This window comes from Nerophis ophidion, linkage group LG16 (genome assembly GCF_033978795.1).
Source record: "Nerophis ophidion isolate RoL-2023_Sa linkage group LG16, RoL_Noph_v1.0, whole genome shotgun sequence".
Taxonomy (NCBI): Eukaryota; Metazoa; Chordata; class Actinopteri; order Syngnathiformes; family Syngnathidae; genus Nerophis; species Nerophis ophidion.
In genome coordinates, this window is record NC_084626.1 from 50,944,917 (window position 1) to 50,969,137 (window position 24,221).

The 24,221-nt window shown below is 40.5% G+C and overlaps 1 protein-coding gene across 2 annotated transcripts in view; it reads left to right on the top strand.

The window, feature by feature from the left end:
- The first annotated feature begins 5,118 nt into the window (after positions 1 to 5,118).
- Positions 5,119 to 24,221, top strand: part of st3gal8 (ST3 beta-galactoside alpha-2,3-sialyltransferase 8) — an 80,736-nt gene continuing 61,633 nt past the window's right edge. Inside the window, exons 1-2 of one of the 2 annotated variants that reach the window (XM_061875446.1) lie at positions 5,119 to 5,223; positions 22,980 to 23,039. The gene's annotated coding sequence lies outside the window, so the exon portion shown is untranslated. The remainder of the gene's footprint in view (positions 5,224 to 22,979; positions 23,040 to 24,221) is intronic. The other variant, XM_061875448.1, reaches the window with a different exon arrangement.

The window sequence follows — 24,221 nt, forward strand, 5'->3', positions numbered from 1 at the left end:
CTGCCGGGCTTCGGGGTACAGGTGGCGGCCGGGTAGTTCTGGGCTGTGATTAGGTCTTATGACTGTAGCTCTCGGTTGCTCGGCCCCCACTCCTGGTGTTGAGGTACTGCAGGGCCAGTAATAGCCGCTAGACCTTCGGTGGACTCTTGTTTCTTCACCGACTTGCGGATGTCTCCAGGAAACACGCAGAGCAGTCGCTCCAAGTCCATCTGCTCCTTCAAGTGCTGCTCCGGCCGATAGAGACCTCGCAGGCGGTGATAGGTTTCCGCTGGGTTCTCCTCCGATGGCACTGCAGCAGAGCGAAACTTCGGTCGGTAGGTCTTTGGCGAGATGTCGAACTTCATCATGCTTGCCTTCTTGGGTAGGATTGGGCATTCTCTTTCATGGCAGTGTTGGCCCCCAATGCCTTCCCTTTTGAGCAGAGGAACTAGACGACAAGCCCACTTATCCTCTGGCTTGGTCTCACTGCCCTCCCCTGTTTCATACTGAGGAATTTTTGGCTTACTGTATGCTCCGCTTATACAGAGAGTTCTGGCGACCTCCAGTGGAGAACTGCGGTGTAGCTTCTGTGTTGGTGTGGGTATGTTCAGGCGAGGGCTGGTGGTTGTCCTTTCAGATGCTGGTGTGGTTTGATGACCTTGTGGATTGGTTGGGGCAGCTTGCCACTCCTGAAGCATTTAAGTGCCATCTTAAAACTCATTTGTATACTCTAGCCTTTAAACAGACCCCCCTTTTACAAACCCCGTTTCCATATGAGTTGGGAAATTGTGTTAGATGTAAATATAAACAGAATACAATGATTTGCAAATCCTTTTCAAGCCATATTCAGTTGAATATGCTACAAAGACAACATATTTGATGTTCAAACTGATAAAAAAAAAAAAATTGGTGCAAATAATCATTAACTTTAGAATTTGATGCCAGCAAAACCTGATAAAGAAGTTGGGAAAGATGGCAATAAATACTGATAAAGTTGAGGAATGCTCATCAAACTCTTATTTGGAACATCCCACAGGTGTGCAGGCTAATTGGGAACAGGTGGGTGCCATGATTGGGTATAAAAACAGCTTCCCAAGAAATACTCAGTCTTTCACAAGAAAGGATGGGGCGAGGTACACCCCTTTGTCCACAACTGCGTGAGCAAATAGCAACGCTTTTCAAAGTGCAATTTCAAGAAATGTATGGATTTTAACATCTACGCTCCATAATATCATCAAAAGGTTCAGAGAATCTGGAGAAATCACTCCACGTAAGCGGCATGGCCGGAAACCAACATTGAATGACCGTGACCTTCGACATCAATCTCTAAAGGATATCACCACATGGGCTCAGGAACACTTCAGAAAACCTCTGTCACTAAATACATTTGGTTGCTACATCTGTAAGTGCAAGTTAAAGCTCTACTATGCAAAGCCAAAGCTGTTTAACAACAACATCCAGAAACGCCGCCAGCTTGTCCGGGCCTGAGATCATCTAAGATGGACTGATGCAAAGTGGAAAAGTGTTCTGTGTTCTGACGAATCCACATTTCAAATTGTTTTTGGAAATATTCGACATTGTGTCATCCGGACCAAAGGGGAAGCGAACCATCCAGACTGTTATCGACGCAAAGTTGAAAAGCCAGCATGTGTGATGGTGCATTAGTGCACAAGACATGGGTGACTTACACATCTGGGAAGGCACCATTAATGCTGAAAGGTACATACAGGTTTTGGAACAACATATGCTGCCATCTAAGTGCCGTCTTTTTCATGGACGCCCCTGCTTATTTCAACAAGACAATGCCAAGCCACATTTAGCAGGTGTTACAACAGCGTGGCTTCGTAAAAAAAGAGTGCGAGTACTTTCCTGGCCCACCTGCAGTCCAGACCTGTCTCCCATGGAAAATGTGTGGCACATTATGAAGCGTAAAATACGACACCGGAGACCCCGGACTGTTGAAGGACTGAAGCTCTACATAAAACAAGAATGGGAAAGAATTCCACTTTCAAAGCTTCAACAATTAGTTTCCTCAGTTCCCAAACGTTTATTGAGTGTTGTTAAAAGAAAAGGTGATGTAACACAGTGGTGAACATGCCCTTTCCCAACTACTTTGGCACATGTTGCAGCTATTAAATATTTTCGTTAATTATTGAGTTTGAACATCAAATATGTTGTCTTTGTAGCATATTCAACTGAATATGAGTTGAAAATGATTTGCAAATCATTGTATTCCGTTTATATTTACATCTAACACAATTTCGCAACTCATATGGAAACGGGGTTTGTAGACCAGTTGATCTGCCATTTCTTTTCTGCTCTCATCTCCCTCGTGTAAGAGGGGAGGAGGGGGCACAGGTTCTGTAGCCACGGGTGAAGTGCTGGCTGTCCAAAGTCGGGGCCCGGGGTGGACCACTCGCCTGTGCATCGGTTGGGGACATCTCTGCCCTGCTGACCCGTCTCCTGACCGGAGACGGGTCTCCCTTTTTTCCCGGGAGACTCCCAAAGTTCAGTGCCCCTCCCGAAAATCAACCATTCTCCCGAATTTCTACCAAATTCCACCCGGACAACAATATTGGGGTCGTGCCTTTAAGCCACTCCCTCTAGCATTGCCTACAACCTGTCATCACGTCTGCTTTTCTTCCATACAAACAGCGTGCCAAACCCAGTCCCATTAATATTTGCAGCTTTTACACACACACAAGTGAATGCAAAGCATATTTGGTCAACAGCCATACAGGTCACACTGAGGGTGGCCGTATAAAAACAATTTTAACACCGTTACAAATATGCGCCACACTGTGCACCCACACCAAACAAGAATGACAAACACATTTCGGGAGAACAAATTGTATTTAATATACCATTGATGATTTTTGTTTTGTTTTTTGAAAGTTGATTTTGCACTATTAAGTTATGTGTTATAGCAAATTAGTGTATGTGACTTTAAGGTTTTTACTACTTACGTATAAAATACTACACGGTCTAGCTCCAGCCTATCTTGCCGATTGTATTGTACCATATGTCCCGGCAAGAAATCTGCCTTCAAAAGACTCCGGCTTATTAGTGATTCCTACAGCCCAAATAGAGCGTTTTCCGTTCGGGCTCCAGTACTCTGGAATGCCCTCCCGGTAACAGTTCGAGATGCTACCTCAGTAGAAGCATTTAAGTCTCACCTTAAAACTCACCTGTATACTCTAGCCTTTAAATAGACTCCCTTTTTAGACCAGTTGATCTGCCGCTTCTTTTCTTTCTCCTATGTCCCCCCCTCCCTTGTGGAGGGGGTCCGGTCCGATGACCATGGATGAAGTACTGGCTGTCCAGAGTCGAGACCCAGGATGGACCGCTCGCCTGTGTATCGGTTGGGGACATCTCTACGATGCTGATCCAACTCCGCTTGGGATGGTTTCCTGTGGACGGGACTCTCGCTGCTGTCTTGGATCCGCTTTGAACTGAACTCTCGCGGCTGTGTTGGAGCCACTATGGATTGAACTTTCACAGTATCATGTTAGACCCGCTCGACTTTCGGTTCCCTAGAGGGGGGGAGGGGGGGGTTGCCCACATCTGAGGTCCTCTCCAAGGTTTCTCATAGTCAGCATTGTCACTGGCGTCCCACTGGATGTGAATTCTCCCTGCCCACTGGGTGTGAGTTTTCCTTGCCCTTTTGTGGGTTCTTCCGAGGATGTTGTAGTCGTAATGATTTGTGCAGTCCTTTGAGACATTTGTGATTTGGGGCTATATAAATAAACATTGATTGATTGATTGATATTATTATTTTATTTTCAAATTTATTATTAGCCTATGGAAAAAAAAATATTTTGATGTTCACCTCAGAACGCTGCAAATAGAAAAGAGGCATTCCATTTTTATTAAAATTGTATTTGATATGCCACTGATATTTTTGTATTATTATTATTTGAAACTGGATTTTGCATGTCACTATAAAGTTATATAAGCCTTGCTTGCTCAATATTCAATGCAAAACTCGTTTGCGTCCCTATTAAAGGTTAATTTGTTCAGTTTTAAATTTTGGCCCAGTCTGTATTTGAGTTTGACACCCCTGCCCTAGGGCAACAACTTTAGTATATGTTTGATGAAATATGATTATATCAATCAATCAATGTTTACTTATATAGCCCTAAATCACAAATGTCTCAAAGGGCTGCACAAACCACTACGACATCCTCGGTAGGCCCACATAAGGGCAAGGAAAACTCACACCCAGTGGGACGTCGGTGACAATGATGACTATGAGAACCTTGGAGAGGAGGAAAGCAATGGATGTCGAGCGGGTCTAACATGATACTGTGAAAGTTCAATCCATAATGGATCCAACACAGTCGCGAGAGTCCACTCCAAAGCGGATCCAACACAGCAGCGAGAGTCCCGTTCACAGCGGAGTCGGCAGGAAACCATCCCAAGCGGAGGCGGATCAGCAGCAAAGAGATGTCCCCGGCCGATACACAGGCGAGCAGTACATGGCCACCGGATCGGACCGGACCCCCTCCACAAGGGAGAGTGGGACATAGGAGAGAAAGAAAAGAAACGGCAGATCAACTGGTCTAAAAGGGGAGTCTATTTGAAGGCTAGAGTATACAAATGAGTTTTAAGGTGAGACTTAAATGCTTCTACTGAGGTGAAATCTCCAACTGTTACCGGGAGGGCATTCCAGAGTACTGGAGCCCGAACGAAGATAATTAGCGCAGGCTTACTTTTACCGCATGCCTTTGGTAAGCGCAGGAGTGAGAAGAGGTGGGCCGGGCGGCAATTCAAGGAAATACGGTATATATTGTTGCATTTGAACAACTATATTGTTGATAATAGTGGTCATTGTTGTTTTTATTCACTATCAATAGTAATATTTGTATTGGTCCATTTGTAGTGTAATCATGTGTTATTTACATCACCAACTGCTTCTTTGATAGCCTTTTACTATCATATTTGTACAAATCCTATTTGATGATGATGTTCTTTTGTTGTTATTGTTGTGTTTGTTGTTGTTGTCTCCCCTCTTTCTATCCCCTCCTGCATCAAATAATAATAATAATTGAAAAAAGTCAAACAAGGCAACAAGAGAAATATCCAGCACTCTCTCTTTTCTTCGATGACGTCATTTCCCCTACAAACGGAGCACCGCCCCCTGGCCTCTGGGGGGAGGTGGGCGGGGCCAACTTGCATCATGACGCCCTCCTTCTCATCCGCCGCTCGCTGAAGAAGAAAAGACCTCCGCCCGCCAACTTTCACGTAAGTTCGCCTGAGCTGACTTTATTCTCCCGGTTCTCGTCCGCCCGGTGTTTTTGGTGTGCGTGTGTCGGACACTTTGTGTTTGTGTCGAACACAGTTGCCCCGCGGTGCCTCCAACTTCAGGGGAAACTTTTTTTGTGCTAACGTAGTGGCTTGTTGTCATGGTGTCGAACGTTCGAGACCGTCTTAAAGAGTCTGCGCCACATGGAGGGTTCTGTTCGGAACCAGGAGGTGTGTGTGTGTGTGTGTGTGTGTGTGTGTGTGTGTGTGTGTGTGTGTGTGTGTGTGTGTGTGTGTGTGTGTGTGTGTGTGTGTGTGTGTGTGTGTTTTGATAAGATGATGACGAATGAATCGATTATCCCCCCCCCAACTGGAATCTAATGGTACATTCCAGTCACCTTTGATCACGTGACATTAAATTATTCCATGATTCCATCACATTTAAATTGTGATTTGTCACTAAAATGTCGGCCTGGGTGATAGGGCTCACAAGTAGTATTCATTTTAAGGTTCTTTTTCCCAAAATAATTAGATTTACAATTTTTCCCGACTTTTTTCCCTACTTTATATTTTTTATTAGATTAAATAAAAAAATACAATGGAAAAAAAAAATTAAGTAGGGACTTATTCCCTACTTCATTTGTTTTTATTGAATTTAAAAAAAAAATGAATAAATAAATAAGTAGGGAAAAGTCGGGCAAAATTTTCAAATTACTTTTGGAAAAAATAATTTGATTTAACTTAATTTTGACTTAACTTAGCTGGATGAAGTGGTTGGGGAAAGGAAAGTCTGGGCTTCCCTGCTTAGGCTGCCGCCCCCGCGACCCGACCTCGGATAAGTGGAAGAAGATGGATAGATGGATATATTTTATTGAACAACAAACATACATTTATAATTCACACCAACATCAAGGAAAGATAAAAACATCAAACACAGAGAGTATTAAATATAATAAACAGTAATAATACAGACAAAATTGGCTTCACTTTAAATGTTTTTAACAAGGATATCAATTTAAGGGCTTTTGACATTAAATTGTTCCACGATTTGATCACATTTAAACTGTGATTTGTCACTAAAATGTCGGCCTGGGTGATATGGCTCACAAGTAGAATTCATTTTAAGGTTCTTTTTCCCAAAATAATTAGATATGCAATTTTTCCCGACTTTTTCCCTACTTTGTTATTTTTTTTATTAAATAAGGAAATACAATGAAAAAAAAAATAAAGTAGGGAGTCATTCCCTACTTCATTTTTTTTATTGAATTTCAAAAAATAAATAAGTAGGGAAAAGTCGGGCAAAATTGACTTAACTTGACTTAACTTAATTTTGACTAAACTTAGCTGAATGAAGTGGTTGGGGAAAGGAAAGTCTGGGCTTCCCTGCTTAGGCTGCTGCCCCCGCGACCCGACCTCGGATAAGCGGAAGAAGATGGATGGATGGATATTTTTTGGGGAACAACAAACATACATTTATAATTCACACCAACATCAAGGAAAGATAAAAACATCAAACACAGAGAGTATTAAATATAATAAACAGTAATAATACAGACAAAAATGGCTTCACTTTAAATGTTTTTAACAAGGATATCAATTTAAGGGCTTTTGATATTAAATTATTCCACGATTTGATCACATTTAAACTGTGAATCGTCACTAAAATGTCTGTCTGGGTGATATGGTTCACAAGTAGTATTCATTTTAAGGTTCTTTTTCCCAAAATAATTAGAAATGCAATTTTTCCCGACTTTTTTATTTTTTTTATTAAATAAGAAAGTACAATGAAAAAAAAAATAAAGTAGGGACTCATTCCTTACTTCATTTTTTTTATTGAATTTCAAAAAATAAATAAGTAGGGAAAAGTCGGGCAAAATTGACTTAACTTGACTTAACTTAATTTTGACTAAACTTAGCTGAATGAAGTGGTTGGGGAAAGGAAAGTCTGGGCTTCCCTGCTTAGGCTGCTGCCCCCGCGACCCGACCTCGGATAAGCGGAAGAAGATGGATGGATGGATATTTTTTGGGGAACAACAAACATACATTTATAATTCACACCAACATCAAGGAAAGATAAAAACATCAAACACAGAGAGTATTAAATATAATAAACAGTAATAATACAGACAAAAATGGCTTCACTTTAAATGTTTTTAACAAGGATATCAATTTAAGGGCTTTTGATATTAAATTATTCCACGATTTGATCACATTTAAACTGTGAATCGTCACTAAAATGTCTGTCTGGGTGATATGGTTCACAAGTAGTATTCATTTTAAGGTTCTTTTTCCCAAAATAATTAGAAATGCAATTTTTCCCGACTTTTTTATTTTTTTTATTAAATAAGAAAGTACAATGAAAAAAAAAATAAAGTAGGGACTCATTCCTTACTTCATTTTTTTTATTGAATTTCAAAAAATAAATAAGTAGGGAAAAGTCGGGCAAAATTGACTTAACTTGACTTAACTTAATTTTGACTTAACTTAGCTGGATGAAGTGGTTGGGGAAAGGAAAGTCTGGGCTTCCCTGCTTAGGCTGCTGCCCCCGCGACCCGACCTCGGATAAGTGGAAGAAGACGGATGGATATATTTTATTGAACAACAAACATACATTTATAATTCACACCAACATCAAGGAAAGATAAAAACATCAAATACAGAGAGTATTAAATATAATAAACAGTAATAATACAGACAAAAATGGCTTCCTAAATCACTTTAAATGTTTTTAACAAGTAGATCAATTTAAGGGCTTTTGACATTAAATTATTCCACGATTTGATCACATTTAAACTGTGGATCGTCACTAAAATGTCGGTCTGGGTGATATGGCTCACAAGTAGAATTCATTTTAAGGTTCTTTTTCCCAAAATAATTAGATATGCAATTTTTCCCGACTTTTTTCCCTACTTTGTTTTTTATTTTATTAAATAGAAAAATAAAATGAAAAAAAAATAAAGTAGGGACTTATTCCCTACTTCATTTTTTTAAATTGAATAATAAAAATAAATAAGTAGGGAAAAGTCGGGCAAAATTGTCAATCAAATTATTTTTGGAAAAAATAAATTGACTTAACTTAATTTTGACTTAAGTTAGCTGGATGAAGTGGTTGGGGAAAGGAAAGTCTGGGCTTCCTTGCTTAGGCTGCTGCCCCCGCCCCCCGACCTCGGATAAGTGGAAGAAGACGGATGGATATATTTTATTGAACAACAAACATACATTTATAATTCACACCAACATCAAGGAAAGATACAAACATCAAACACAGAGAGTATTAAATATGATAAATAGTAATAATACAAAATATGAAAAAAAAAGACAAACAGGGCTACCTAAATCACTTTAAATGTTTTTAACAAGGATATCAATTTAAGGGCTTTTGACATTTAATTATTCCACGATTTGATCACATTTAAATTGTGAATCGTCACTAAAATGTCTGTCTGGGTGATATGGCCCACAAGTAGAATTACATTTAAGGTTCTTTTTCCCAAAATAATTTGATTGACAAATTTTCCCGTTTAGTTTTTATTGGAAAAAAAGAAGTTGGGACTTTTTCCATATTTTATGTTTATTTTATTAAATAAAAAATAAGTATAAAGTAGGGACTCATTCCCTACTTAATTTTTTTTATCGAATTAATTTTTTTTTTTTTAATTAAGTAGGGGAAAATTTGTCAATCAAATTATTTTTGGAAAAAATAATTTGACTTAACCTAACTTAACTTAATTTTGACTTAACTTAGCTGGATGAAGTGGTTGGGGAAAGGAAAGTCTGGGATTCCCTGCTTAGGCTGCTGCCCCCGTGACCCGACCTCGGATAAGTGGAAGAAGACTGATAGATAGATAGATGGATATTTTTTATTGAACAACAAACATACATTTATAATTCACACCAACATCAAGGAAAGAAAACAAAATCAAATACAGAGAGTATTAAATATAATAAATACAAAATATGAAAAAGAAAAAAAAAGACAAACAGGGCACGAAAGTGCACTTTATTTGTTTTAAACCATTGTAGTGGCGTTCTGTACAAAAAGTGCACTTTAATTTAGTGTTGTTTTGATATGTCATCTCAGTGACATCGTGCACAAAAGTGCACTTTGATTGTTTTAAACTATTTTAGTGGCGTTCTGTACAAAAAGTGCACTTTAATTTAGTGTTGTTTTGATATGTCATCTCAGTGACATCATGCACAAAAGTGCACTTTGATTGTTTTAAACTATTTTAGTGGCGTTCTGTACAAAAAGTGCACTTTAATTTAGTGTTGTTTTGATATGTCATCTCAGTGACATCGTGCACAAAAGTGCACTTTGATTGTTGTAAACGATTGTAGTGGCGTTCTGTACAAAAAGTGCACTTTAATTTAGTGTTGTTTTGATACGTCATCTTAGTGACATCATGCACAAAAGTGCACTTTATTTGTTTTAAACCATTGTAGTGGCAATCTGTACAAAAAGTGGACTTTAATTTAGTGTTGTTTGATATGTCCTCTCAGTGACATCATGCACGAAAGTGCACTTTGATTGTTTTAAACTATTGTACTGGCGTTCTGTACAAAAAGTGCACTTTAATTTAGTGTTATTTTGATATGTCATCTCAGTGACATCATGCACGAAAGTGCACTTTATTTGTTTTAAACTACTGTAGTGGCGATCTGTACAAAAAATGCACTTTAATTTAGTGTTGTTTTGATATGTCATCTTAGTGACATCATGCACAAAAGTGCACTTTATTTGTTTTAAACTATTGTAGTGGCGTTCTGTACAAAAAGTGCACTTTAATTTAGTGTTGTTTTGATACGTCGTCTTAGTGACATCATGCACAAAAGTGCACTTTATTTGTTTTAAACCATTTCTGTACAAAAAGTTCACTTTAATTTAGTGTTGTTTGATATGTCATCTCAGTGACATCATGCACAAAAGTGCACTTTGATTGTTTTAAACTATTGTACTGGCGTTCTGTACAAAAAGTGCACTTTAATTTAGTGTTATTTTGATATGTCATCTCAGTGACATCATGCACGAAAGTGCACTTTATTTGTTTTAAACCATTTCTGTACAAAAAGTGCACTTTAATTTAGTGTTGTTTGATATGTCATCTCAGTGACATCATGCACAAAAGTGCACTTTGATTGTTTTAAACTATTGTACTGGCGTTCTGTACAAAAAGTGCACTTTAATTTAGTGTTATTTTGATATGTCATCTCAGTGACATCATGCACGAAAGTGCACTTTATTTGTTTTAAACTACTGTAGTGGCGTTCTGTACAAAAACTGCACTTTAATTTAGTGTTGTTTTGATGTCATCTTAGTGACATCATGCACAAAAGTGCACTTTATTTGTTTTAAACTATTTTAGTGGCGTTCTGTACAAAAAGTGCACTTTAATTTAGTGTTGTTTTGATATGTCATCTTAGTGACATCATGCACAAAAGTGCACTTTATTTGTTAACTATTGTAGTGGCGTTCTGTACAAAAAGTGCACTTTAATTTAGTGTTGTTTTGATATGTCATCTCAGTGACATCGTGCACAAAAGTGCACTTTAATTGTTTTAAACTATTGTAGTGGCGTTCTGTACAAAAAGTGCACTTTAATTTAGTGTTGTTTTGATATGTCATCTCAGTGACATCGTGCACAAAAGTGCACTTTGATTGTTGTAAACGATTGTAGTGGCGTTCTGTACAAAAAGTGCACTTTAATTTAGTGTTGTTTTGACATGTCATCTTAGTGACATCATGCACAAAAGTGCACTTTATTTGTTTTAAACTATTTTAGTGGCGTTCTGTACAAAAAGTGCACTTTAATTTAGTGTTGTTTTGACATGTCATCTTAGTGACATCATGCACAAAAGTGCACTTTATTTGTTAACTATTGTAGTGGCGTTCTGTATAAAAAGTGCACTTTAATTTAGTGTTGTTTTGATATGTCATCTCAGTGACATCGTGCACAAAAGTGCACTTTAATTGTTTTAAACGATTGTAGTGGCGTTCTGTACAAAAAGTGCACTTTAATTTAGTGTTGTTTTGACATGTCATCTTAGTGACATCATGCACAAAAGTGCACTTTATTTGTTTTAAACCATTGTAGCGGCAATCTGTACAAAAAGTGGACTTTAATTTAGTGTTGTTTGATATGTCATCTCAGTGACATCATGCACAAAAGTGCACTTTGATTGTTTTAAACTATTGTACTGGCGTTCTGTACAAAAAGTGCACTTTAATTTAGTGTTATTTTGATATGTCATCTCAGTGACATCATGCACGAAAGTGCACTTTATTTGTTTTAAACTACTGTAGTTGCGTTCTGTACAAAAAATGCACTTTAATTTAGTGTTGTTTTGATATGTCATCTTAGTGACATCATGCACAAAAGTGCACTTTATTTGTTTTAAACTATTGTAGTGGCGTTCTGTACAAAAACTGCACTTTAATTTAGTGTTGTTTTGATATGTCATCTTAGTGACATGCACGAAAGTGCACTTAATTTGTTTTAAGCCATTTCTGTACAAAAAGTGCACTTTAATTTAGTGTTGTTTGATATGTCATCTCAGTGACATGCACAAAAGTGCACTTTGATTGTTTTAAACTATTGTACTGGTGTTCTGTACAAAAAGTGCACTTTAATTTAGTGTTATTTTGATATGTCATCTTAGTGACATCATGCACAAAAGGGCACTTTGTTTTAAACTATTATAGCGGCGTTCTGTACAAAAAGTGCACTTTAATTTAGTGTTGTTTTGATATGTCATCTTAGTGACATCATGCACAAAAGTGCACTTTATTTGTTTTAAACTATTGTAGTGGCGTTCTGTACAAAAACTGCACTTTAATTTAGTGTTGTTTTGATATGTCATCTTAGTGACATGCACGAAAGTGCACTTAATTAGTTTTAAGCCATTTCTGTACAAAAACTGCACTTTAATTTAGTGTTGTTTGATATGTCATCTCAGTGACATCATGCACAAAAGTGCACTTTGATTGTTTTAAACTATTGTACTGGTGTTCTGTACAAAAAGTGCACTTTAATTTAGTGTTATTTTGATATGTCATCTTAGTGACATCATGCACAAAAGGGCACTTTGTTTTAAACTATTATAGCGGCGTTCTGTACAAAAAGTGCACTTTAATTTAGTGTTGTTTTGATATATGTCGTCTTAGTGACATCATGCACAAAAGTGCACTTTATTTGTTTCAAACTACTGTAGTGGTGTTTTGTACAAAAAGTGCACTTTAGTGTCGTTTTGATGTCATCTAATTCACACCTTATCTAGTTGTTATTATATTTCCTATAGACAGTTTAGTGCAGGTTAGAACTGTCAGCTTGCTGCCTGTTTTCTTTTTGCTACGTGTGGCAGCTGACATTGCGAAGTGGAAAGCTGACACAGACTGTTTTGTTGTTGTTGTTCAGACGTGGTGAAGGAGGTAGAACAAGACAAACACTTGCTTTAAAAACACCCCTGCCCCGAGTCCGCCTTTTGTTATTGCACTTCGGCCTCAAGACCTGGGCTATTATTTTACTCTGGGGGGCCAGGTTTAGATTAAAAAAGTGTGTCTGGGGGCCGCTATTTCTATTTTTAGGAACAATAATACAAAACCTCACAATAATGATTGAAAGCTAAAAACGTTATGACAGAGCGCCTTTATAAAACTGAATGGAGTTTGACTTTTTTTTTTACTGAATGAGACACCCAGAATGTACATAAAAATAAAGTGTGGGATTTACAATATTAACTATGAATAATAAAACAGTGAATATTGACAACATATTTTACAATCAACCAAAACACAACCAAAATGCAACAAAGTGACCATAGTAACTAATTAGATGACCAGAGTAACTTGTATGTCATGCAGATTCCAAGCATTGAATGACTTAGTGTACAAACCCCGTTTCCATATGAGTTGGGAAATTGTGTTCGATGTAAATATAAACAGAATACAATGATTTGCAAATCCTTTTCAAGCCATATTCAGTTGAATATGCTACAAAGACAACATATTTGATGTTCAAACTGATAAACGTTTTTGTTTTTGCAAATAATCATTAACTTTAGAATTTGATTCCAGCAACAAGTGACAAAGAAGTTCGGAAAGGTGGCAATAAATACTGATACATTTGAGGAATGCTCATCAAACACTTATTTGGAACATCCCACAGGTGTGCAGGCTAATTGGGAACAGGTGGGTGCCATGATTGGCTATAAAAGCAGCTTCCCAAAAAATGCTCAGTCTTTCACAAGAAAGGATGGGGCGAGGTACACCCCTTTGTCCACAACTGTGTGAGCAAATAGTCAAACAGTTTAAGAACAACCTTTCTCAAAGTGCAATTGCAAGAAATTGAGGGATTTCAACATCGACGCTCCATAATATCATCAAAAGGTTCAGAGAATCTGGAGAAATCACTCCACGTAAGCGGCATGGCCGGAAACCAACATTGAATGACCGTGACCTTCGATCCTGTATCAAAAACCGAGATCAATCTCTAAAGGATATCACCACATGGGCTCAGGAACACTTCAGAAAACCACTGTCACTAAATACAGTTGGTCGCTACATCTGTAAGTGCAAGTTAAAGCTCTACTATGCAAAGCCAAAGCCATTTATCAACAACATCCAGAAACGCCGCCGGCTTCTCTGGGCCCGAGATCATCTAAGATAGACTTATGCAAAGTGGAAAAGTATTCTGTGGTCTTGACGAGTCCACATTTCAAATTGTTTTTGGAAATATTCTACATCGTGTTATCCGGACCAAAGGGGAAGCGAACCATCCAGACTGTAATCGACCCAAAGTTCAAAAGCCAGCATGTGTGATGGTATGGGGGTGCATTAGTGCCCAAGGCATGGGTAACTTACACATCTGTGAAGGCACCATTAATGCTGAAAGGTACATACAGGTTTTGGAACGTCATATGCTGAGCGCCGTCTTTTTCATGGACGCCCCTGCTTATTTCAGCAAGACAATGCCAAGCCACATTCAGCATTTGGCATCGTAAAAAAAGAGTGCGGGTACTTTCCTGGCCCGCCTGCAGTCCAGACCTGTCTCCCGTGGAAAATGTGTGGCGTGTTATGAAGCGTAAATAGGACAGCGGAGACCCCGGACTGTTGAACGACTGAAGCTCTACATAAAACAAGAATGGGATAGAATTCCACTTTCAAAGCTTCAACAATTAGTTTCCTCAGTTCCTAAACGTTTATTGAGTGTTGTTAAAAGAAAAAGGTGATGTAACACAGTGGTGAACATGCCCTTTCCCAACTACTTTGTCACGTGTTGCAACCATGAAATTCTAAGTTAATGATTATTTGCAAAAAAATAAATAAATGTTATGAGTTTGAACATCAAATATGTTGTCTTTGTAGCATATTCAACTGAATATGGCTTGAAAAGGATTTGCAAATCATTGTATTCCGTTTATATTTACATCTAACGCAATTTCCCAACTCATATGGAAACAGGGTTTGTAGTTCAAGACTTCTGGTCATTAGATAACATCACTGCTACAGCTACACCTACCATCTTAAACATCCAAAACAATTATCAGGGAATGTCCGGCGGGCCAGATTGAAAAGCTCAACGGGCCGCATGTGGCCCCCGGGCCTTATTTGCCCAGGTCTGAGTTACCACATATGGCAGCTTTTATCCCCAGCGCCCTTCTTTCCAAACAGGAAATTCCACACAAAAAGGCTTTTACAAGAAAAAGGGAGATGAGTGTGTGTGTGTACTCACTTGACAAAGACCAGGACTCGAAAGACTTTACATTTTTGTAAGAGGAAGTATGTGAGTGGTGCAACATAGTTTCCTTTCCTTTGTGGCGGTATGGAAACAGGAAGACGTGTGTGCTGTCCTGTTGGCTGCTGCTTGTACAAACCCCGTTTCCATATGAGTTGGGAAATTGTGTTAGATGTAAATATAAACAGAATACAATGATTTGCAAATCCTTTTCAAGCCATATTCAGTTGAATATGCTACAAAGACAACATATTTGATGTTCAAACTCATAAACTTTATTTTTTTTTTTGCAAATAATAATTAACTTAGAATTTCACGGCTGCAACACGTGCCAAAGTAGTTGGGAAAGGGCATGTTCACCACTGTGTTACATCACCTTTTCTTTTAACAACAGTCAATAAACGTTCGGGAACTGAGGAAACTTAATCGTTGAAGCTTTGAACACGCAGTCAGAATTGCTCAGCACACACCACCAAAGAGAACATAACGTTTTTTAGCACAACAAAAAGCTCAAAGGTTTCGCCTTCTAGGTTGGTGATCGAGTACCTCTTGCTAAGTGAATGAATGAATAGATTTTTTGAGCCATGCAAACAAAACAAAAGAATGACCATCCATCCATTTTCTACCGCTTGTTCCCTTTTGGGGTCACGGGGGGCGCTGGCGCCTATCTCAGCTACAATCGGGCGGAAGGCGGGGTACACCCTGGACAAGTCGCCACCTCATCGCAGGGCCAACACGGATAGACAGACAACATTCACACACTAGGGCCAATTTAGTGTTGCCAATCAACCTATCCCCAGGTGCATGTCTTTGGAGGTGGGAGGAAGCCGGAGTACCCGGAGGGAACCCACGCAGTCACGGGGAGAACATGCAAACTCCACACAGAAAGATCCCGAGCCTGGATTTGAACCCAGGACTGCAGGACCTTCGTATTGTGAGGCAGACGCACTAACCCCTCTTCCACCGTGAAGCCCCAAAAGAATGACATAAAATACAAAATAAATATATTTATATACATTATTTTTACACCTACATTGAAAACGGTATAGCTCGGTTGGTAGAGCAGCCGTGCCAGCAACTTGAGGGTTGCAGGTTCGATCCCCGCTTCCGCCATCCTAGTCACTGCCGTTGTGTCCTTGGGCAAGACACTTTACCCACCTGCTCCCAGTGCCACCCACACTGCTTTAAATGTAACTTAGGTATTGGGTTTCACTATGTAAAGCGCTTTGAGTCACTAGAGAAAAAGCGCTATATAAATATACTTCACTTCACATTACATGTGACTAATCTTTTGTAGATGTCAAGATTGGCTCAAAAGGGAGTGGGAAGAAGTAAACTTATAAGGTCCCACCCCTATACATATACTATATATTTATACAATATATAATACAATAATATATATAATTCAATTCAGTGGTTGCTGCGTAAATGCTATATATTATCTATATATAATACATTTAAATTCACACACACTTACATATATACATATGCACACACACATATATATACACAACACACACATATACACACATATATACAATTTATATATATTTATATGTATACATATAAACACACACATATACATACATACATATACTCACATAATCACATACGTATACAAATACATACACACATGCATATACCCAAAATACACACACATACATCATATATATACACACACACACACACACCTATATAAATACTATATATATGAGTATATATAATATACACTTTTGTCTAAACATTATTAACAGTTTTTGGTGCCTATGGGAACAAGCTTTCATTTTGACTGTGGTATTAGTGGTTAATAGTGGATCTGTGGCTGTGGAGCTACTGCCCCTGACCTGAGGACCACTCTTGCTGTGTGTCCTATGCTGTGCATTAAAAGAGACGAGGGGAGCCCCCTGCCAGAGGAGTTGTCCACGAACATAAGATCCCCCACTCGCCTGCCCTGTACTCCAGATAGTGGACCCAAATACCTTTTCTTAGTTTCCATCGGCACCAATTCTTTAGTCAGAATTCATATTTGTTTTTACATTTGCAGAATATTAGTATCAGTCAAATTGCATGTAGGATTGTACACACACACACACACACACACACACACACACACACACACACAGTTCAATGTATTCCTCTTATTGATACTAATTCATATAGTTTAACTAGTTGAGTGGTGTCATAGAAGTAATAATAATAATAATGATAATATCAACAATGACTAAACAATAATAATAACATAATCCATCCATCCATCCATCTACTTCCGCTTATCTGAGGTCGGATCGCGGGGGCAACAACCTAAGCAGGGAAACCCAGACTTCCCTTTCCCCAGCCACTTCGTCTAGCTCTTCCCGGGGGATCCGGAGGCGTTCCCAGGCCAGCCGGGAGACATAGTCTTCCCAACGTGTCCTGGGTCTTCCCCGTGGCCTCCTACCGGTTGGACGTGCCCTAAACACCTCCCTAGGGAGACGTTCGGGTGGCATCCTGACCAGATGCCCGAACCACCTCATCTGGCTCCTCTCGATGTGGAGGAGCAGCGGCTTTACTTTGAGTTACTCCCGGATGGCAGAGCTTCTCACCCTATCTCTAAGGGAGAGCCCCGCCACACGGCGGAGGAAACTCATTTTGGCCGCTTGTACCCGTGATCTTGTCCTTTCGGTCATGACCCAAAGCTCATGACCATAGGTGAGGATGGGAACGTAGATCGACCGGTAAATTGAGAGCTTTGCCTTCCGGCTCAGCTCCTTCTTCACCACAACGGATCGGTACAACGTCCGCATTACTGAAGACGCCGCACCGATCCGCCTGTCGATCTCACGATCCACTCTTCCCTCACTCGTGAACAAGACTTCTAGGTACTTGAACTCCTCCACTTGGGGCAGTGTCTCCTCCCCAACCCGGAGATGACATTCCACCCTTTTCCGGGCGAGAACCATGGACTCGGACTTGGAGGTGCTGATTCTCATTCCGGTCGCTTCACACAGGCCAAGCGGTGTGCGGGTTCAGCGGTAGCTGAGGCAAAAACTCGGACATGGGAGGAGTTCGGGGAAGCCATGGAAAACGACTTCCGGACGGCTTCGAAGCGATTCTGGACCACCGTCCACCGCCTCAGGAAGGGGAAGCAGTGCACTATCAACACCGTGTATGGTGCGGATGGTGTTCTGCTGACCTCAACTGCGGATGTTGTGGATAGGTGGAAGGAATACTTCGAAGACCTCCTCAATCCCACCAACACGTCTTCCTATGAGGAAGCAGTGCCTGGGGAATCTGTGGTGGACTCTCCTATTTCTGGGGCTGAGGTCGCTGAGGTAGTTAAAAAGCTCCTCGGTGGCAAGGCCCCGGGGGTGGACGAGATCCTCCCGGAGTTCCTTAAGGCTCTGGATGCTGTGGGGCTGTCTTGGTTGACAAGACTCTGCAGCATCGCGTGGACATCGGGGGCGGTACCTTTGGATTGGCAGACCGGGGTGGTGGTTCCTCTCTTTAAGAAGGGGGACCGGAGGGTGTGTTCCAACTATCGTGGGATCACACTCCTCAGCCTTCCCGGTAAGGTTTATTCAGGTGTACTGGAGAGGAGGCTACGCCGGATAGTCAAACCTCGGATTCAGGAGGAACAGTGTGGTTTTCGTCCTGGTCGTGGAACTGTGGATCAGCTCTATACTCTCGGCAGGGTTCTTGAGGGTGCATGGGAGTTTGCCCAACCAGTCTACATGTGCTTTGTGGACTTGGAGAAGGCATTGGACCGTATCCCTCGGGAAGTCCTGTGAGGAGTGCTCAGAGAGTATGGGGTATTGGACTGTCTTATTGTGGCGGTCCGCTCCCTGTATGATCAGTGCCAGAGCTTGGTCCGCATTGCCGGCAGTAAGTCGAACACATTTCCAGTGAGGGTTGGACTCCGCCAAGGCTGTCCTTTGTCACCGATTCAATAACATAATGATAACAATAATAATAATAATATGAACAATAGCAATGGCAATGACACTAAATGATGACAATAACACATATAAAAATAATGAAGATGATGATGATAATAACAACAATAATAATAATAATCATCATTATTAGCCAGTGATGGAGTTTAACACCTAGGCATCCATGTTCACATTCATATACATTGCCCATACCTAAGTAGGCGACAAGTGGAAACCTGCGGTGTGCACAGGTTCCTACTTGTCCAATGCCTGCTATTCATGTTTACAAAATCAAAGATGCATCAGAACAGCAAACGATGTACACATAAACCTGCTGTTCAGAGTCACTGGGTATCAAACAATTAATAAAATATTCTTTATATAAACAGTTTTGCCCAAAAAACGGAAATGCTGATTATTGGTCCTGCTAGACACCGACCTCTATTTAATAATACAACTCTAACATTTGACAACCAAACAATTAAACAAGGCGACTCGGTAAAGAATCTGGGTATTATCTTTGACCCAACTCTCTCCTTTGAGGCACACATTAAAAGCGTTACTAAAACGGCCTTCTTTCATCTCCGTAATATCGCAAAAATTCGCTCCATTCTGTCCACTAAAGACGCCGAGATCATTATCCATGCGTTTGTTACGTCTCGTCTCGACTACTGTAACGTATTATTTTCGGGTCTCCCCATGTCTAGCATTAAAAGATTACAGTTGGTACAAAATGCGGCTGCTAGACTTTTGACAAGAACAAGAAAGTTTGATCACATTACGCCTGTACTGTATATACCTTTATATACATATATACATACATATATACCTATACTGTATATACCTTTATATACATATATACATACATATATACCTATACTGTATATACCTTTATATACATATATACATACATATATACCTATACTGTATATACCTTTATATACATATATACATACATATATACCTATACTGGCTCACCTGCACTGGCTTCCTGTGCACTTAAGATGTGACTTTAAGGTTTTACTACTTACGTATAAAATACTACACGGTCTAGCTCCATCCTATCTTGCCGATTGTATTGTACCATATGTCCCGGCAAGAAATCTGCGTTCAAAGGACTCCGGCTTATTAGTGATTCCCAAAGCCCAAAAAAAAGTCTGCGGGCTATAGAGCGTTTTCATTTCAGGCTCCAGTACTCTGGAATGCCCTCCCGGTAAAAGTTCGAGATGCTACCTCAGTAGAAGCATTTAAGTCTCACCTTAAAACTCATTTGTATACTCTAGCCTTTAAATAGACTCCCTTTTTAGACCAGTTGATCTGCCGTTTCTTTTCTTTTTCTCCTATGTCCCACTCTCCCTTGTGGAGGGGGTCCGGTCCGATCCGGTGGCCATGTACTGCTCGCCTGTGTATCGGCTGGGGACATCTCTGCGCTGCTGATCCGCCTCCGCTTGGGATGGTTTCCTGCTTGCTCCGCTGTGAACGGGACTCTCGCTGCTGTGGTGGATCCGCTTTGGACTGGACTCTTGCGACTGTGTTGGATCCATTATGGATTGAACTTTCACAGTATCATGTTAGACCCGCTCGACATCCATTGCTTTCCTCCTCTCCAAGGTTCTCATAGTCATCATTGTCACCAACGTCCCACTGGGTGTGAGTTTTCCTTGCCCTTATTTGGGCCTACCGAGGATGTCGTAGTGGTTTGTGCAGCCCTTTGAGACACTAGTGATTTAGGGCTATATAAGTAAACATTGATTGATTGATATAACCCTTAATCACAAATGCCTTGAATAAAATGTCTACAGGCAATCTTGGGACACGTCCAAACATTCAGCAGACTAGTGCACATCTCCAGTCACCTCCAAGGTTTTTCATTGTTATCCCATTGGGTTGAGATTTTTCTTGCCCTGATGTGGGATCTGAGCCCAGGATGTTGTTGTGGCTTTTGCAGCTTGTGATTTTGAGCTATATAAGTAAACATTGATTGATTGATTGATTGATAGCCAGTGGTCTCATGAACTGTGACATTGTAGGCGAACGTCGATGTGTGGATCTGCTGTGCCCATGCTTGTTCGGACTTGAGAGGGAGCGCACCCAACATGTTGCCAAGAGTGTGGGTGAATCGTTCCGTGCCACCCGTTCCGTGCCACCATTTCCCAAAGGCTCATAAGCAGTGGTATGGGAATTGACAACTCCGGAAAGCCGCAGCAGTTCACAAAACTGTTCACTCCAAAAGTCGGGGCCTTGGTCTGAACGGATTTTAGGAAACCTGTAGACACAGAAGAAACAGTCCCATAGCTGTCTGGCGACTTGCTTGGTAGTTTGGTTCCTGCAAGCCAATGCATGGTCCATCTTAGTAAAAGGGTCAGTGACTACAAGCACGTCGACAAATCTTTCTACTAATGACCAGAGGTGGATGCTAATCACTTTATTGGTGCTACTTGTGTTGCTGCAAAGATCTTTGCAAGTACACACCTCTCAGTCGTCAGACATAATGCAAGTGGACTCATACAGGCGTCAAAAAAATTGCTGCCTAACTAAATGGAGAGACCTAGAATGATCATGGTGTCCTGCCAAATCTCAGACCTCGTTTAATGCTCTGTCCCTCTGACTACTATCAATCAATCAATCAATGTTTACTTATATAGCCCTAAATCACTAGTGTCTCAAAGGGCTGCACAAACCACAACACAAACCACTACGACATCCTCGGTAGGCCCACATAAGGGCAAGGAAAACTCACACCCAGTGGGACGTCGGTGACTATGCGAACCTTGGAGAGGAGGAAAGCAATGGATGTCGAGCGGGTCTAACATGATACTGTGAAAGTTCAATCCATAATGGATCCAACACAGTCGCGAGAGTCCAGTCCAAAGGGGATCCAACACAGCAGCGAGAGTCCCGTTCACAGCGGAGCCAGCAGGAAACCATCCCAAGCGGAGGCGGATCAGCAGCGCAGAGATGTCCCCAGCCGATACAGAGGCAAGCAGTACATGGCCACCGGATCGGACCGGACCCCCTCCACAAGGGAGAGTGGGACATAGGAGAAAAAGAAAAGAAACGGCAGATCAACTGGTCTAAAAAGGGAGTCTATTTAAAGGCTAGAGTATACAAATGAGTTTTAAGGTGAGACTTAAATGCTTCTACTGAGGTAGCATCTCGAACTTTTACCGGGAGGGCATTCCAGAGTACTGGAGCCCGAAATGAAAACGCTCTATAGCCCACAGACTTTTTTTGGGCTTTGGGAATCACTAATAAGCCGGAGTCCTTTGAACGCAGATTTCTTGCCGGGACATATGGTACAATACAATCGGCAAGATAGGATGGAGCTAGACCGTGTAGTATTTTATACGTAAGTAGTAAAAGCTTAAAGTCACATCTTAAGTGCACAGGAAGCCAGTGCAGGTGAGCCAGTATAGGTATATATGTATGTATATATGTATATAAAGGTATATACAGTATAGGTATATATGTATGTATATATGTATATAAAGGTATATACAGTACAGGTATATATGTATGTATATATGTATATAAAGGTATATACAGTATAGGTATATATGTATGTATATATGTATATAAAGGTATATACAGTATAGGTATATATGTATGTATATAAAGGTATATACAGTATAGGTATATATGTATGTATATATGTATATAAAGGTATATACAGTATAGGTATATATGTATGTATATATGTATATAAAGGTATATACAGTATAGGTATATATGTACAGTATGTATATATGTATATAAAGGTATATACAGTATAGGTATATATGTATGTATATAAAGGTATATACAGTATAGGTATATATGTATGTGTATATGTATATAAAGGTATATACAGTACAGGTATATATGTATATAAAGGTACATACAGTATAGGTATATATGTATGTATATATGTATATAAAGGTATATACAGTACAGGTGTAATGTGATCAAACTTTCTTGTTCTTACTGGTAAAACCAACTGGGAAAAAACAATGTCAATAATCGAGAATCCATACCGAATGTCTCTCATTTGGGAGGATGCATCGTGCTAATCACATACGTCAGAACGCCAGAAATTGTATTATCACTGAAGTCGGTGGTCTTCTATCTCGTGCAGGGTAAACGAAGGCAGGGAGTCTGGTCTTGGGGGTTGTAGCTGATGAACATGGTGAGCAAGGTGAGTAACTCTTGAGTTCCTCTCCCGAACATTGTGACACACAAATTTAGCTTCCACTTCAGCTGACCCGCTGTAACCTGATGCCATGAGCAGTATGTCTGGGTGCTGGACATCCTGGAGATGTTGGGTCCCAAGTCTAAGAACTTACTGGATTTTTTGGGACTAGCTCAATCTTCGGCACCTTAATGAGGATGTAAAGGAGCTACGACTAACAGGGTCAGTTACAACATTCTTCGGACTTAGGATGTATTTCGTATCAAAGGTGTAGGATGACCGTACGGCCACCCGATGCAGCTCATAAACATCGAGTTTAGGCTTGGTCACTCTGAGTTAGTGCAGGGGTAGGGAACCTGTGGCTCGCGAGCCAGATGTGGCTCTTTTGATGACTACATCTGGCTCTCGGATAAATCTGAGCTGACATAGCTTAACATGATATGTAATGAATAATTCCACTTGTTAAAAATAATGTTCAAAACATAAAACATTCTCATGCATTTTTAGTCCATCCATCCGTTTACTACCGCACCTGTTCAAAAAGTTGCGTTAAGAAGTTATTTATTTATCAATCAATGTTTATTTATATAGCCCCAAATCACAAATGTCTCAAAGGACTGCACAAATCATTACGACTACAACATCCTCGGAAGAACCCACAAAAGGGCAAGGAAAACTCACACCCAGTGGGCAGGGAGAATTCACATCCAGTGGGACGCCAGTGGCAATGCTGACTATGAGAAACCTTGGAGAGGACCTCAGATGTGGGCAACCCCCCCCCTCTAGGGGACCGAAAGCAATGGATGTCGAGCGGGTCTAACATGATACTGTGAAAGTTCAATCCATAGTGGCTCCAAGACAGCAGCAAAAGTCCCGTCCACAGGAAACCATCTCAAGCGGATCAGCAGCGTAGAGATGTCCCCAACCGATACAGGCGAGCGGTCCATCCTGGGTCCCGACGGGCAGTCCATCCTGGGTCTCGACTCTGGACAGCCAGTACTTCATCCATGGTCATCGGACCGGACCCCCTCCACAAGGGAGGGGGGGACATAGGAGAAAGAAAAGAAGCGGCAGATCAACTGGTCTAAAAAGGAGGTCTATTTAAAGGCTAGAGTATACAGATGAGTTTTAAGGTGAGACTTAAATGCTTCTACTGAGGTAGCATCTCGAACTGTTACCGGGAGGGCA